Source organism: Saccopteryx bilineata, chromosome 5, assembly GCF_036850765.1.
Source record: "Saccopteryx bilineata isolate mSacBil1 chromosome 5, mSacBil1_pri_phased_curated, whole genome shotgun sequence".
NCBI lineage: Eukaryota > Metazoa > Chordata > Mammalia > Chiroptera > Emballonuridae > Saccopteryx > Saccopteryx bilineata.
Genome location: NC_089494.1, coordinates 109,363,805 through 109,379,103, shown reverse-complemented (window position 1 = coordinate 109,379,103; position 15,299 = coordinate 109,363,805).

The window sequence follows — 15,299 nt, the reverse complement described above, 5'->3', positions numbered from 1 at the left end:
AATAAATAAATAAAATTTAAAAAAAAGAATATCTGCTGCTGAGAGCCTGCTTCAACGGGTTTAGTATTAGAGTGGGTACTGCATTAGTTATCTCCTGCTGTATAACAAATGACCATAAGCTGGACAACTTAAGTCCACTCCCATTTATTAGCTCTACAGGCCAGAAATCCAGCAAAGCTCCACTGGCCTTCTCTGTTCAGAGCATCATAAGGCTGAAATCAGTTGCTAACCAGACAAGGCTCATCTAGAGAATCTGCAAAGACATTACTTCAAATGCAGTCAGAGAGCAGCAGGATTTAGTTCCTTCCTCAGGGGCGAGGTCCCTACTGCTTTACTAGCTTTCGGCAAGAGTACTGCCTTAGCTCCTGCATTCTTTCTCACACGTCCCCTCTACTTTCAGGCCAGGAACAGTTCATCACATTCCCTTCATGCTTTGGATCTCTCTGATTGCCTCTTCTGCCACCAACCAGACAAAACTCTCACTTTCAAAGGAGTTTAGGTCATCATATTGGGTCCACCTGGATAATCCTCCAGTCCTAAAGTCAACTGTGCCATATGACATGGTATAATTATAGTAGTAACAGCTCATTATAGTTGCAGGATCTGGATATTAAGTCATGAAATCTTTGGGTTCATTTTTAGAAATATGTCTACTACAGTCTCATCATAAAAATATCTCTTTTACTAGACCCAAATGCTCCCCAAGCACCTGGGGCACCAGAGAAACACAGAACATTCCACAAATTTCCTACTTTGCATCATAGTGTCAAGTTTCATTACTAATCTACAGCCAATGTGTCCTACATTGTAATCAGCAAACCAAAAGAATGCAATGAGACCAGATTCTCCTATCAAATGCATTTTAGATGGTCACCTATTTTTTACCCTGATAGGAATGGTATAGTATTTATGTGTGAGTACACATACATTGTATTTGGGAACTGGAGCATGTAACTTGCACTCCAAACTGTGGAGAGAAGTAACCAATTTCCACATGAAAAATGATTTATATGTATTGGTCACTACAGTTTCATTTATAATAACGAAAACAGTGCTTAACACAACACTAGAGTGGAAAGCAAAGTATAGCACATCTGCAAGAGAGTCATTTATTCTTTCAGCCCTTCAACAAACATTTATGGTTCACCTGCCATGCACCAGGCACTTGTAGGTGGCAGATATGCAATGACGCAAAACAAATCTGGTCTTAGTCAGATGGATATTATATTCTAGTTGGGGAGGAAACACATCAATTTCATAATTACACAGACTAATGTAAAATTGCAACCTATGAAGGGTATAGCAATATAAAATGATGGTTTTAATTTAAAACTTGTCAAAAAAAGGGGGGGAATTTACCTATGATCTCATGTTAAGATAATATCTGTAATTGTATGCATACAATGATAATTCTATAACAAACTTTGCAATGAGAAAAACTGAAAGGATGCAAACCAAATGTTGATATTGACCATCTTATTTATATTTATACCTAGTTCCCAAATTCTATAACTTGCACATACTAATTTTATTAATAGAAAAATTAAATTATATTACAAGAATAAGAGAGTCATTTTTATTCTATCTACCCCTGTAATCATATGCTTAAAGTTTGCATGGCCTGGGCCAAGTTTTCACATCTTCTTTATTTTAATTTTTTGGTTTAGGCTGAACTAATTGAAAACATAAAAATAAGTGTAAAACTAGCCAGTTATCATTTGTCAAATTCCCACTCCTTACATAGACTTGCAGATGTTGCTTAATATTTTGAAAGCCTTCAAATATTTTTCAAAAAAAATTTTATCAATTGATTTGGGAAAGAGAGAAAAATAGTATAAATTGTTGTTCCACTTATTTATGCATTCATTGCTTGCTCCTTGTATGTGCCCTGACTGGGGGTCGAACCTGCAACCTTGGCATGTTGGGACAATGCTCTAACCAACTGAGTTAACTGCATGGAAAAGCCTTCAAATACTTTACAGGAATAACGAAACTGTAATATGTCTCCACCACTGCTCCTCTACTCAACTATACCCCTCCCCTCCTTGGTCAAGACCATTATCTTCCCCACTTACCATAATATCATTGCTGATGGAGGGCTCACTGTACCAGGTCTTTATGTGCATTGCCGCAAATCTCTACAGGTAGGCTGCATGCATGACTCTTCTCACTTGACAGGCCAGGTATAGAAAACCTATTTTACTTAACAGATTGTAAACGCCAGGGGCAGGAGGTGAACCCAGGACTGTCTGACTCCCAGGATCATGTTCTTTCACTAATTTGGTAGGCAGAATGCTAAGATAACCCTCAAGACTGCCCATCCCTTGTTGTGCATGCCCTCCACGTCCCCTGCCTTCCAGAATAAACAGGACCTGTGATTCTGATGGATATCACTCCTGTGATTATATTATGTTATAAAGCAAAGAAATTTTGCAGATGCAATTAAGCTTTGTCTTACAGTTAATCAAAAGGGAGATTATTTTGAGTGAGCCTTCACAATTAGGTAAACCCTTTACAATAGAGGCTGGGCGCCTCCTTGCATCAGAGAGATCCGCCCACTGGTCTTGAAGAAGCAAGTAGCCTGAATCTTATAGCCATATGAGACTGAATCTCCAGGAATCCATGACCCAGGAAGTTGATCCTAAGCCTAAGTGAGATTACAGCCCAGCCAACACTTTGATTTAAGTCAGGTGAGACCCTAAGCACAGAACCCAGCTAACCCATGCCCAAACTCCTGAACATGGAGACTAATCAATTTGTGTTGTTTTAGGCTGCTAAATCTGTATATGACTCAACAATAAAAAATTAATACAATTATCTTATTCTGCTTTCTGCCTCTAGTATAACCTCTTTATTTGCATAAGTAGTGTCCCAAGTTTCTATCCAAGCTGAGGGACTGGGAGTTTGAACTGGTGTTTTCTGTGGAGAATTGAAGTCTTCATGCATAAAGGGGTACTTTGGTGGCTTCAAGTCCAATTGTGATGGCCATGTCCAAGCAAGGTCTAACCAAAACCAAACAAACGGGGTGAACAGACTCATCAGGTTCAGCTGGCATGCCCTGGAGACATCCCACAAAGTAAGAAAAAAAGGGGTTGTTAGGTCTGCGTAATCTTTCCTTTAGTTCATTGAAATGAAGTTATCATATTTTAATAGAAGTTTCCATTCACCTTATATCTTTCCAGCTCAAAATTTACCATCACTTCACCTACATAATAGAAGGTGCAATTCCCAGTCTTCATATGGTACATGAAACTGGTGAAAAGTATCTCAAATAACCAAGGAGAGCACTAATAAAACAGGACCCTCACTTAGTAACTTGGGAGACTCACATGTGTCTGCACAAAACCTTAGATGTGGAAGAAGTAGACAGATTAGCAAGCACTTTTCTTTTAAAGAAACAGACCCAAGGCTCTAACCAAGGGCCGAAGGAGCTGTTCCCAGAACACAGTGTGGGGCCAAGGCTTGCCCTTCTCCTGAAGCACAGGCACTGGTGAGCTACCTTTACTGCAGTGTCATGCCCTCTCCAGCCCAGCCACTCCTGGGTTACAAACCAGGCTCAGAAACCAGCCGGCCTCAGGCATCTGCCATCACAAGGAACACACTCTGCTCACTTTCCCCTCCACCATCCTTCTCATGACCCATATTTTATTCCCTTTGGCCCTGAAATCCAAATAGACCATCCTCTTTTATAAACAGCAGACTTTGATCTCTCCAAGGCAGAATAAACTGTCAAACCCTAAGCTTGTTTACCTTGGAGAGGGGAGGAGGGAAGGAGGGCTATAATAGAGTAATTCTCCATAAAGGCAGCCAGGAAAACCTCTGGCACCTCTTTCTGGAAAAGAAAAAAACCCCACAAATTTAATCTTTGAAGATTGTGCTGCCCAGGATTCCACATGGTGAGTATTACCTCAGAAGTGGTTAAAAAGGAACTTTGCAGGATATTTAGACATGCATTCCCTCCATCAGTCATCGGCACAAGAGTACTGCATGTGCCATGCCCTGTGCTAGTTGCTGAATATCCAGAGATTGATGGGATTTGACAGTAAAGGTGGGGAATCAACCACCAGCAAATGGCACACTGTGTGGAAATACTGTAGCAGATACAAGGCACAGCAAGGGATGCAAAGTAGCAATAGTTTCTTTTTCCCTGGGACTCTGCGGTGGTGGCAATTCAAACCTCTGGGTTTGCATGTAATAGAATGCAAATCTTTCTCTGAGCAGCTGAAGGCCAAGCCTCACATGCATCCTCACAAGTTACTTAAGTAGCTCCCCATCTTATCAGCAACTAAGTAAATATTTTTGTTTGGTTGATTGATATAAAATCCTATCAGTGAGGTTGTTAGATCAGTCATTTAAAATGTGCCAGTTTAAGTTAAATATACACAAAAATCATATCCCCAAATATTACACAATGTAACTTCAAAGTGGAAGAAGAGATATGTTTCAATGGAGCCTGAGCATGAGTTGAAGGCGCGGCTTAGAGGGGACAGATAAGAGAAGGCTGTCAAGTTCTCAATGGCAGCAACTTCAACTGAGAAGGCTTTTTATATTTATGGGGATTTGATTATCCAGAGAGATAAGATAGCAACTGGTAGGGAAATCAAAATGAAATAAAATTCCCAAGATAGCTTAAGAAATCGGGTTATTTGGAAAAAGGCAAAAATCACTCATCCAGTTGTTTTCTATTAAAAATAAGATCCTCAAAGCCAAGGTTTCCAAGTTAATATTATTTGAATCCTTCATAACAAAGGTGAAAAATTTAAATACCAAGTGTATTGAACTAAACGCTGTGTTTTTTTAATATAAAAAAGAAAAAAAAACCCTAAAGCTTTTATTCACACTATAGAAGAGTAATTTACAAATACAGGATTGTTTTGGGAGACACTTGTAAACTGATGGTAAGGTAAGACTTACTGTAGATCATATTTTATCATTTTAAAAAAATAATATAAATCCTCAAATTCTTTAAAGTTGAACCAGTTGACATTGCATTTCCAACTCAGGAATTCCAATCCAGATGTCTTAACAATAATGAATAAACCTAAAATTAATGGTGAAACAAGTAACAAGATGCTAAAAGATATTTTCTTTTCTTCTAATTGGTTAAGCAATGGCATATTCTTCCAGACTATGAATATTATAGACACAAACACATGCACACACATGCAAGCATGAATCCACATATATTCAAAAGCCAGAAAATAAACAGAGAAATTGTCTTAAACAGTTGGTCCATAAACTTCTTTCACTAAATTGTTTATGTAATGAGAAAAAGGAAGCAAGAGTAAGAGAGAAAGAATAAAAAGAACCTCATAATTAGAAAGATGGTAATTACTTTGGGACCCCTTGGCTGATGTGAGACAGGTTGCAGCCATTTATAGACAGATCCCCTACCACAGGCTGATTAAAATTGAAAACTGAGCAAGATATTGATGATGGCCCTGCCTCTTTAGGAAATCTGTCCTCCTTTGCCTGGTTAGGAAAATAAATCTCAGCATAACTGTCCATCTTTTATTTCACTTTCTCCACACACACCTAGCTCATAGCAGACCCAATGTATAAACATAAGTCATCCAGCCGCTAACCAAGTGGAAGAAGTGGGGAAGTCAGGGGATTAGGCAGGTCCAATTCATCATCTAGAAAATAAATAGGGTCCCACTCCTGCCGTGGTGAGAAGATAATGGCTGGGTTATAACTAAGGACCCTAGCAGTGGTTGTTGAGCAGGAACCAGCCAATAAAAACTTGACCTTGAAGAGCAGAGAGGTGGAAGACAAATGATCAGGCCAGGGAGATGAGTTTTGTTCATTGTAAAGTGAGAAGAGGCTATATAACTTCCTATATTTCTGTGGTACTCAACTTTACAAAGCATAGTTAGTACCAAACACATCTCATTTGATCCTCATGACCTTGTTAGTGACTTCAAAGGATGCTATCCAGCTTTATCACTTCACAAGATTCGTGCATTAATCTTTGTTCTTGAACTAGTCTGTTAGCAATATTATCAATCTCTGGGGAAGCCTGGTCATCACAATGCATAGTGCTAAGAGAAAACATTAAAAAAAAAAAAAAAAAAAAGGAAAGAAAATACCACGGTAACAATCTTCCAAGCATCTAAAGTGTGACTTTAAGGTGTCGAAATTGATTATGTGTTTTAACTTCTATTGCCAACTAGCAGAGGCCAAATCAGCACTGCTTTCAAACCAGTCTGCCTATTCTGAGAACGATTCATAGTTGCCAATATTTTTGGAGACTTTTATTGGCTTAAATTCATAATAAACTCAGACTTCTTTTTTTAAAGTCACATTTTTTTAAAATTTAATTTATTGAAGTGACATTAGTTAGTAAAATTATACAGGTTTTAATCGTACAATTCTGTAATACATTATCTGTATATTGTAGTGTATTGCAATGTGCATTCATCATCCAAAGCCAAGTCTCTTTATGTCACAGTTTATCCCCCTTTCTCCTTTTCTACTCCCCCACCCGCTTTTCCTCCAGAAATCACCATACTGTTGTCAGTGTCGATGAGGTTTTTTGTTTTGGGGGGTTTTCTTGCTTAATTCCTTCACCTTTCTCACCCAGCCCACAAACCCCCTTCCCCTTGGACAGCAGTCAGCTTGCCCTCTGTCCATGACTCTGCTTCTATTTTATTTGTTCATAAATTCCACATATAAATGAAATCATATGGTACTTGTCTTTCTCTGACTGACTTATTTCACTTAGCACAATATTCTCCAGGCATCACACAAGGTAAGATATCCTTCTTTTTTTATAGCCAAATAGTACTCCATTGCATAAATGTACCACAGCTTTTTAATCCACTCATCTATTGATAGACACTTGGGCTGCTTGCAAATCTTGACTATTGCAAGTAATGCTGCAAGGAACATAGGGGAGTGTATATATTTTCAAATTAGTGCTTTGGGTTTGTTCAGATATATTGCCTGAATTGGAATTGCTGGGTCATAAGGCAGTTTCTTTTTTAATTTTTTGAAGAAACTCGATATAGTTTTCCACAATGGTTAAACCAATCTATATTCCCACCAGCAGTACACAAAAGAGTTCTCTTTTCTGCATATCCTTGTGAACACTTATTGTTTGTTGATTTATTGATGACAGCCATTTGACAGGTAAGAGGTGATATCTCACTGTGGTTTTAATTTGCACTTCTCTGATGATTAGTGACATTGAACATCTTGTCATATGTCTATTGGCCATCTGTTTGTCCTCTTTGAGGAAATGTCTATTCAGGTCCTTTGCAAATTTTTAAATAAAATTATTTTATAGTTTTTTGTTTGTTTTTTTGTGGGGTGTTGAGTTGTAAGTTCTTCATAAATACTGGATATTAACCCCTTTTCAGATGTATCATTTGTGAATATGTTCTCCAATATATTGGGTTGTCTTTCCATTTTGTTGATAATTTCCTTTGCTGTAAAATATATTTCAGTTTGATACAATCTTGTTTATTTTTCTTTTGTTACTTTTGCCTAAGGAGATATGTCAGGAAAACTATTGCTGTGAGAAATGTCTGAGAATTTACTGTCTCTGTTTTCTTCTAGGATTTTTTGGTTTCCAGTCTAACATTTGTCTTTAATTCATTTTTATTTTATTCTTGTGTATAGAGTGAGAAGGTGGTCTAGTTTTATTTTTTCCAATGTATCTGTCCAAAATTTTCCCAATACCATTTATTGAAAAGACTGTTTTTCCCCATTGTATGTTCTTGGCTCCTTTGTCAAATGTTAGTTGACCATAAAGGTGTGGATTTAATTCTAGACTCCCTATTCTGTTCCATTGATCTATATGCCTGTTTTTATGCCAGGACCATGCTGTTCTGACTATTATTATAATCTTGTAGTATAGTTTCATATCAGGTAGTGTGATTTCTCCAACTTTGCTCTTCTTTCTCATGATTGCTGTGCTATTTAGAGTTTTTGTGATTTCATAGGAATTTTTGGAGTATTTGTTCTAGTTCTTTAAAATATGCCATTGGTATCTTGATAGAAATTGTGTTTAATCTATAGATTGCTCTGAGTAATATGGATATTTTAATGATGTTAGTTCTTCCTATCTATGAACATGATATATGCTTTCACTTATTTGTATCTTCTTCGATTTCTTTGTTTGATGCCTATAATTTTCCAAAAACAGGTCTTTTATGTCCTTGGTTACATTTACTCCTAGATTTTTTTAAATGTAATTATAAATGAGATTATTTTCTTGCATTGTTTTTCTGATAGTTTGTAATTGGTGCATAAAAATATAACTGATATCTGGATGTTTATTTTATATCCAGCTACTTTATTGAATTAATTTATCAGTTCTAGTAGTTTTTTGGTAGAATCCATAGTGTTCTCTAGATACACTACCTTGTCAGCAGCAAATGACAATTTTACTTTTTCCCATCTAATGGGATGACTTTGTTTCATCTTCTTGTCTGATTTCTGTGGCTAGAATTTCCATACTGTGTTGAATAAGAGTGGTGAAAGTGAATATTCCTGTTTTGTTCCTGATCTTAAGGGAAACACTTATAGTCTTTGCCCACTGAGTATGACATTGGCTGTGGGTTTGTCCTATATGGCTTTTATTATGTTCAGATATGTTTCCCCTATTCCAATGCTGCTAACAATTTTTAATATAACTGGGTGCTGGATTTTATCAAATGCTTTTTCTGTATCTATTGATATAATCATATGATTTTTATCTTTCATTTGTTTATATGGTGTATCATTTTTATTGATTTGTGGATGTTGTCCCAATTTAGCTTCCCAGAATAAATCTCACATGATCATGATATATGAGCTTTTTAATGTATTACTGGATTCAGTTTGCTATTATTTGTTGAGAATTTTTTTTTTTAAATAATTTTATTTTTTTAATGGGGTGACATCAATAAATCAGGATACATATATTCAAAGATAACAAGACCAGGGTATCTTGTCGTTCAATTATGATGCATACCCACCACCCAAAGTCAGATTGTCCTCTGTCACCTTCTATCTTGTTTTCTTTGTGCCCCTCCCCCTCCCCCTTTCCCTCTCCTATTCCCCCCTCCCCCCCGTAACCACCACACTCTTATCAATGTCTCTTAGTTTCACTTTTATGTCCCACCTACGTATGGAATAATGCAGTTCCTAGTTTTTTCTGATTTACTTATTTCGCTTCGTATCATGTTATCTAGATCCCACCATTTTGCTATAAATGTTCCGATGTCATCATTTCTTATGGCTGAGTAGTATTCCATAGTGTATATGTGCCACATCTTCTTTATCCAGTCATCTATTGACGGGCTTTTTGGTTGTTTCCATGTCCTGGCCACTGTGAACAATGCTGCAATAAACATGGGGCTGCATGTGTCTTTACGTATCAATGTTTCTGAGTTTTTGGGGTATATACCCAGTACAGGGATTGCTGGGTCATAAGGTAGTTCTATTTTCAGTTTTTTGAGGAACCACCATACTTTCTTCAATAATGGTTGTACTACTTTACATTCCCACCAACAGTGGATGAGGGTTCCTTTTTCTCCACAGCCTCTCCAACATTTGCTATTACCTGTCTTGCTAATAATAGCTAATCGAACAGGTGTGAGGTGGCATCTCATTGCTGTTTTGATTTGCATTTCTCTAATAGCTAAAGAAGATGAGCATCTTTTCATATATCTGTTGGCCATTTGTATTTCTTCCTGGGAGAAGTGTCTGTTCATATCCTCTTCCCATTTTTTTATGGGATTGTTTGTTTGTTTGTTGTTGAGTTTTATGAGTTCTTTGTATATTTTGGATATTAGGCCCTTATCTGAGCTGTGGTTTGAAAATATCATTTCTCATTTAGTTGGCTTTCTGTTTATTTTATCAGTTTCTCTTGCTGAGCAAAAACTTCTGAGTCTGATGTAGTCCCATTCATTAATTTTTGCCTTCACTTCTCTTGCCATTGGAGTCAAATTCATAAAATGCTCTTTAAAACCCAGGTCCATGAGTTGAGTACCTATGTCTTCTTCTATATACATAATTGTTTCAGGTCTTATGTTTAGATCCTTGATCCATTTTGAGTTAATTTTTGTACAGGGGGAGAGACTGTAGTCCAGTTTCATTCTTTTGCATGTGGCTTTCCAGTTTTCCCAGCACCATTTATTGAAGAGGCTTTCTTTTCTCCATTGTGTGTTGTTGGCCCCTTTATCAAAAATTATTTGACTATATATATGTGGTTTTATTTCTGGACTTTCTATTCTGTTCCATTGGTCTGAGTGTCTACTTTTCTGCCAATACCATGCTGTTTTGATTGTCGTGGCCCTATAATAGAGTTTGAAGTCAGGTATTGTTATGCCCCCAGCTTCATTCTTTTTCTTTAGGATTGTTTGGCTATTCGGGGTTTTTTATAGTTCCATATAAATCTGATGATTTTTTGCTCTATTTCTTTAAAAAACGTCATTGGAAGTTTGATGGGAATTGCATTGAATTTGTATATTGCTTTGGGTAATATAGCCATCTTGATTATATTTATTCTTCCTAGCCAAGAACAAGGTATATTCTTCCATCTCATTATATCTTTTTCAATTTCCCTTAACAATGGTTTATAGTTTTCATTATATAAGTCCTTTACATTCTTTGTTATGTTTATTCCTAAGTATTTTATTTTTTTTGTTGCAATCGTGAAGGGGATTATTCTTTTGAGTTCCTTCTCAGTTGTTTCATTGTTGGCATATAGAAAGGCTATTGACTTCTGTATGTTAATTTTGTATCCTGCGACCTTACTGTATTGGCTCATTGTTTCTAGTAGTCTTTTTGTGGATTCTTTGGGGTTTTCGATGTATAGGATCATATCATCTGCAAAAAGTGATACCTTCACTTCTTCTTTTCCGATATGGATGCCTTTTATTTCTTTGTCTTGTCTGATTGCTCTGGCTAGAACCACTAGTACCACATTAAATAAGAGTGGAGAGAGTGGACAACCCTGTCTTGTTCCTGATTTAAGGGGGAAAGCCTTCAGTTTAGTGCCATTTAATATGATGTTAGCTGATGGTTTATCATATATGGCCTTTATCGTGTTGAGATATTTTCCTTCTATACCCATTTTGTTGAGAGTCTTAAACATAAAATTGTGTTGTATTTTATCGAAAGCCTTTTCTGCATCTATTGATAAGATCATGTGGTTTTTGTTCTTTGTTTTGTTGATATGGTGTATTACGTTAACCGTTTTACGTATGTTGAACCATCCTTGAGATTCTGGGATGAATCCCACTTGATCATGATGTATTATTTTTTTAATATATTGTTGTATTCAATTTGCTAGTATTTTGTTTAGTATTTTAGCATCTGTATTCATTAGAGATATTGGTCTGTAGTTTTCTTTTTTTGTGCAGTTCTTGCCTGGTTTTGGTATGAGGGTTATGTTGGCCTCATAAAATGTGTTTGGAAGTAGTGCTTCTTCTTCAATTTTTTGGAAGACTTTGAGTAGAATAGGAACCAAGTCTTCTTTGAATGTTTGATAAAATTCGCTGGTATAGCCGTCAGGGCCTGGACTTTTATTTTTGGGGAGGTTTTTAATGGTTTTTTCTATTTCTTCTCTACTGATAGGTCTGTTTAGGCTTTCTGCTTCTTCTTGACTCAGTCTAGGAAGGTTGTATTGTTCTAGGAATTTATCCATTTCTTCTAGGTTGTTGAATTTAGTGGCATAAAGTTTTTCATAGTATTCTACAATAATTCTTTGTATATCTACGGTGTCCGTGGTGATTTCTCCTCTTTCATTTTGGATTTTGTTTATATGAGTTCTTTCTCTTTTTTCCTTGGTAAGTCTTGCCAAGGGTTTGTCAATTTTATTGATCTTTTCAAAGAACCAGCTCCTTGTTTTATTAATTTTTTCTATAGTTTTTCTGTTCTCTAATTCATTTATTTCTGCTCTGATTTTTATTATCTCCTTTCTTCGGCTGGTTTTGGGTTGTCTTTGTTCTTCTTTTTCTAGTTCCTTAAGGTGGGAAGTTAAGTGGTTCACTTGAGCTCTCTCTTGTTTGTTCATATATGCCTGAAGTGATATGAACTTCCCTCTTATCACTGCTTTTGCTGCATCCCATAGATTCTGATATGTCGTATTGTCATTTTCATTAGTCTGTATAAATCTTTTGATCTCTGCACTTATTTCTTCTTTGACCCATTCATTTTTTAAAAGTATGTTGTTTACTTTCCACATTTTTGTGGGATTTTTTTCCTCTTTTTTGCAGTTGAATTCTAGTTTCAAGGCTTTATGATCAGAAAATATGCTTGGTACAACTTCAATTTTTCTGAATTTGCTGATGTTGTTTTTGTGGCCCAACATATGGTCAGTTCTTGAGAATGATCCATGTACACTGGAGAAAAATGTATACTCAGTCACTTTGGGATGAAATGTCCTGTAGATGTCTATCATATCCAGGTGCTCTAGTGTTTTGTTTAAGGCCACTATGTCTTTGTTGATTCTCTGTTTGGATGACCGATCTAGAGCCGTCAGCGGTGTATTGAGGTCTCCAAGTATGATTGTATTTTTGTCAGTTTTTGTTTTAAGGTCAATAAGTAGCTGTCTTATATATTTTGGTGCTCCTTGGTTTGGTGCATATATATTAAGAATTGTTATGTCTTCTTGATTCAGTGTCCCCTTAGCCATTATGAAATGGCCATTTTTATCTCTGAGTACTTTTCCTGTCTTGTAGTCAGCATTATCCAATATGAGTATTGCTACACCTGCTTTTTTTTGGATGTTATTTGCTTGGAGTATTGTTTTCCAGCCTTTCACTTTGAATTTGTTTTTATCCTTGTTACTTAGATGAGTTTCCTGTAGGCAGCATATAGTTGGATTTTCTTTTTTAATCCATTCTGCTACTCTGTGCCTTTTTATTGGTGAGTTTAATCCGTTTACATTTAGTGTAATTATTGATACTTGTGAGTTCCCTATTGCCATTTTATATCTTGCTTTCTGTTAGTTTTGTGTCTTGTTTGATCCTTCTCTTTCGTTTTTCTATCTTTTGTTTTTATTTGGTTGTATTCCATACATCTTTCCTCTGTTGCTATCTTTTTTATCTCATGTGCTTCTGTGGTGGTTTTTTCAATGGTGGTTACCTTTGAGTAATGAACAGGGTCCCTACCCTGTTCATTGTAGCGAACTATTTTGTGAGTACTTTTGCACTCCATCGTCCTTTGCTACTGTTAATCTCCATCTTCTCCCCCTCTTTCTTTTTGTTGTTGTCACAGTTTAAATTTGGTTTTATTGTGTTCTTCTTGGAGCTTTTACTTGTGGCTCTGTTTTTTTTTTTTTTTTTATTCTTTGTATCTGATTGGAGAACCCCGTTTAGTAATTCCTGGAGTGGGGGTTTTCTGATGATAAATTCCCTCATCTTTTCTGTATCTGTGAATGTTTTTATTTCTCCTTCATATTTGAAGGATAGCTTTGATGGGTATAGTATTCATGGCTGAAAGTTTCTCTCTTTCAGGTCTTTAAATATTGGGGTCCACTCTCTTCTAGCTTGTAGAGTTTCTGCTGAGAAATCTGATGATAATCTAATGGGCCTTCCTTTATATGTTGTATTCTTCTTTTCCCTGGCTGCCTTGAGAATTTTTTCTTTGCTGTTGGTTTGTGTCAATTTCATTATGATATGCCGTGGAGTAGGTTTGTTGGGGTTAAGAAAACTCGGTGTTCTGTTTGCTTCTTGAATTTGAGGCTTTAGTTCTTTCCACAGGCTTGGGAAGTTCTCATCTATTATTTGTTTGAGTATGTTCTCCATTCCATTTTCTCTCTCTTCTCCCTCTGATATATCTATTATTCTTATGTTATTCTTTTTGATGGAGTCAGATAATTCTTGTAGGGCTATCTCATTTTTTTTAATTTGTGAGTCTCTTTCTTCTTCTCTCTGTTGTGCCTCAAGTTGCTTGTCTTCTATTTCACTAATCCTCTCTTCTATCTGACCTGTTCTATTAGCTAAGCTTGTTACTTCGTTTTTCAGCTCATCAATTGAGTTTTTCATCTCTGTTTGATTTGTTTTTATAGTTTCAATTTCTTTGGACATATATTCTTTGTGTTCATTGAGTTGTTTTCTGAGCTCCCTAAATTGCCTTTCTGTGTTTTCTTGTATATCTCGGAGGATTTTTAGGATTTCTATCTTGAATTCTCTGTCATTTAGTTCCAAGGTTTCCAATATATTAAATTTTTTCTCCATAGATTTTTCCTCATCTAGCTGTGTTACCTCTCTTTCTTTTGTATCCATGATATTCGATTTTCTCTTCCTTAATGGCATCTGAGGGTGGTTTTGTTGATAGTATTAATGAGATTTAATAAAGAATAAAAAGTTAAAAAAAATAAAAAATCAAAAAGAGTTGTTTTTTTTAAAAAAAATTAATAATGAAATAAAGAAAAATAAAATAATAATTTTTAAAAAAAGGAAATTATTCCCCCCCTCCTTTTTTCCTCTCCTCTCCCCTTTTTTTTGAGAAAATCTGTGGTGAACTGTAAATTATAACGAACAATGCCTGTGATGGAGGTCCTGAATTGGGGAAAAGTAATAAAGGGGCAAAAAAAAAAAAAAGAACAAAAAAGGAAAAAAAAAGGGGGGGGCGGTATGGACCCACAAAAAGCAAATAAGGAAATAATTTGGGTCAAGAATAAAATGATTTGCTTTTAGGTGTTGGTGTTGTCTAAGGGTTATGATGAGAGGAATAAGAGAACAGAAAAATGGGGGGACAAATTAAAAAAATACTATTGTATTTAGTGGAACAAGAACTAGATAAAATGGAGAGCCAGGGATGGGAGCACTGCTAGTGAGTTAAAAAGGTGAAGTAAAAAACCCCCAAAATGCCACAAACATAAGTTTGAGTCCCAGATAAGATAATTTGTTTGTTATTGAGGTTTGAATGAGAGGAGATGTAAAGGAGAAAGAAAGAAACTAATATAGAGGGAGAAAAGAAAGAGAGAGAGAGAAAAAAAGAGGGAACCAGTAAAAGAAGAAAAAAGAAAGGAGAGAGAGAGAGTTAAGGGTTTTGGAGTGCAACCCTCATAGAGAGAAAGGAAGAGGAGAGAAAAGATAATGGGAGATGTAACACTTATGGGTAGTGTAGTTCAAGGAGAGGAGAGAGTAAGACCGGTAGAGAGTTAATCGGCCAAATTGGAGGAGGAAAAAAAGTATCAAGAATGAAGATAAGAGAAACAAACGAACAAATATAATAAAATGGGATAGGTTATAAAGTCTGCAGATTATTCTTGATTTTGAGAGGTTATCTTCTTGTTTTTTCTTTTCTCTCCCTCTTCCTGGTCGGTGACTCTGTACCCCGGGTTCTGCCCCTTTGGC